Raw genomic sequence first — 2,852 nt, forward strand, 5'->3', positions numbered from 1 at the left:
CTTCCTATCATTCTAAAACTCCTCACTCTGGACAAATAATTTCTAGGACTCTTTCTTATAAATATCACCCTTTGAAAGCGAATACAATTCCTTTGGTTCCACACTTTATGATCTTAACTACATAGGGCTGATCTCAGTTATTCATGGAATATTAAATATGATAGGAAGACAAACCTGAGAGAAGCGTTTACAATACAATAGCATAACTTGCTAAATTCTTCATCAGCATTCTCTGAAAAAAAACTTCTCAAGCCTTTCTCCTTTTTATTTTAGTAATGGATTGTGGAAAATGTGCGGTTTTCTCTTGACATGAAAATATTTCATTGCGGTCATCCTGCCTGATGGGTTTAGTATTTTCTGCAAAACTGATACAGGAACTCCTATGCAACTCTCTTCCATCCTGTTGTAAAGGTCAGAAAAAAGCAACAAACTGGGAGGGAAATGGCTTATCGCCAGAGTAGTAATGTCTGAAGGCTTTCAAACTATGTTGGTTTTTCCCTCCTTCTATTTCCATTTTCTTCTTACAGCTCAGAAAATGTAGAGGTTTGTTGTTATTAACAGTTGCTGTTTGTAGGGTTTTTTTTTTTTTCACTCCAGATTGAAGTCCTATCTCTCCTTAGTTTGTTTCTCTACGCCGTGTTTGACTTGCTCAGTTCCTGCCTGATTGCATCAATGAGCTCTTCTTTTAGCTTAGTTAATTCTTTTCTCATTTCATCTAGAATGTCCTGCTTTAAGCCTGTCATAGTCCAGTCCCTCTGTCTGGACTCCGTTGGCACTGGGCTCTGACGAGGGCGCAGATTTTGGTCTGGAAATAACAGGTGACTTGCTGCCATTCATTGTATTTGTTCTTTCCCAAGGTTTTCTTGTCGGTTCAGGTGTACTTGTTGAAGAGGCCTTAGAAGTTACAGACTCTGAATTTTCATGTTTGTCCTGTTTTTGTTCTTTTTGTATTGATCCCTTTTCAGCAATTCTCCTCCTCCTGGCCAGCAGGGCACTCACTTCTTCCATTAAACCACTACCCCTAAAGGAAGGGGTCCATTTCCACGACCCGTATCTGTTTTAGATGACGCTGAATTCACACCAATGGTAGTCCCTCCGCTTGGGAAGGAGGCATCCTCCATGCACAACAGTTTCCTAAGTTTTGCTCTAATAATTGCAGCTGCAAGTCCAGTTGAAGGGCGATTGTCTTCAGACAGGGATCCCGAAAAGAATCCAGATGCAGGGAGGGGAGAAGCAGGTGGTGGAGGAGGAGGGGGTATATGATTAAGAGGAGGTGGAGGAGGCAGAGGCGGGGGCCCTGAGGCTGGAAGTGGAGGAGGCAGAAGAGTCCTGGGGAAGGAGGGAGCCCGGCTGATGCCTGGGCAGGACCTGGTGGGAGTGGAGGAGGGGGTGGGGGTGCAGGTGGTCCCAAGACAATGTCCTGCTGGGCTGGAGTCTCGGCCGGCGGAGAGGCTGCCTGCAAGTCTGGCTCAGAAGCAGAGGAGTCGTCTCCACAGAGGCAGGGGCAGCAGCATTTGCCATTCTTGGCTCTCGCTCCCATTCCAGCTGCTCCCTTTCTAGCTGCTCCCGCGGCTCTCGTTCTGGTCTTTCCCAGGCCCATCTCTCCAGCCCCTCCAGCTCTTGTCTTTCCCTCTCCAGCCTTTCCCTTTCTAACCTCTCCCTCTCCAATCTCTCCCTCTAGCCTGTCCCACTTCAGCTCCTTTTGTTGCTGTTCTTGTAGTTGCCTTCTTTGAATTTCCAATTCTTCTTGTGATGGGCCATTGTGAACTTGGGCAGGTAGCTGTGAATTTTGTCTAGGCAACGTTTGCCCTGATTCCTGTGAATTCAGCAATTCTAAGGCATGCATCATGGCACTTGCGAAGACACTGGCATCTTCTTTGCTGCCAAAGTTGAGACCGTACACCTGTCTAGTGTCGTGTCCCCCCATTGGTGGGACGTCTGTGTTGCTTGATGGTACTTCAGCCCTTTAGGAGTGGCACAATTTACCACGACCTGATGGTCCTGAATCTTCCTGCCCACCACTCAATGTGTTGTTCCATGTATGACGATATATATGAACTGTGCTGAACCCAGCTGAACCACCAGCTGGTACCCACTTTTTATTGGCATCATTGTAATCCATCACAATAGCTCTTGCCTGACAGATACACTTAAAATAATAAGTGAACAGAGTATCATGCCATTCCGTTCTGGTCTGCAGAGTCGCTGCTGAAAAGTCAGCCGATAACCTTACAGGAGTTCCCTTGTGTTATTTGTTGCTTTTCCCTTGCTGCTTTTAATATTTTCTCTTTAATTGTTGTCATCCTGATCACAGTGCAGCGTGGTGTATTCCTCTGTGGGTTTATCCTGTATGGAACTCTCCGTGCTTCCTAGACTTGGGCGATTGTTTCCTTTCCCAGGTTAGGGAACTTTTCAGCTATTATCTCTTCAAATATTTTCTCAGGCCCTTTCTCTCTCTCTTCTCCTTCTGGGACCCCTATAATGTGAATGTTAGTGTGCTTTATGTTGTTCCGGAGCTCTCCTGAACTGTCCTCATTTCTCTTCATTCTTTTTTCTGCTCCACAGTAGTGACTTCCCCTACTCTGTCTTCCAGCTCACTGATCCATTCTGCTTCATTTACTCTACTGTTGATTCCTTCTAGTGTGTTTTTCATTTCAGTTATTGTACTGTTCAACTGTTAGGTTGTTCTTTTTATTTTCTGACTCTTTGTTAAAAAACACTTGTAACTTATCTGTGCGTCCATTTTTCTCCCAAGTTCTTGGATCACCTTTACGATCATTACTCTGAACTCTTTCTCAGGTAGATTGCTTACCTCCACATCACTTAGTTCTTCTGGGGTTTTATCTTGGTCC

At 45.1% G+C, this 2,852-nt stretch overlaps 1 pseudogene; it reads right to left on the bottom strand.

Moving 5' to 3' along the window:
* Window positions 1-629: 629 nt before the first annotated feature.
* Window positions 630-2,140, bottom strand: LOC136140568 (protein enabled homolog pseudogene; annotated as a pseudogene).
* Window positions 2,141-2,852: the final 712 nt, after the last annotated feature.

The sequence above is a fragment of the Phocoena phocoena genome, chromosome 20 (genome assembly GCF_963924675.1).
Source record: "Phocoena phocoena chromosome 20, mPhoPho1.1, whole genome shotgun sequence".
Classification (NCBI taxonomy): domain Eukaryota; kingdom Metazoa; phylum Chordata; class Mammalia; order Artiodactyla; family Phocoenidae; genus Phocoena; species Phocoena phocoena.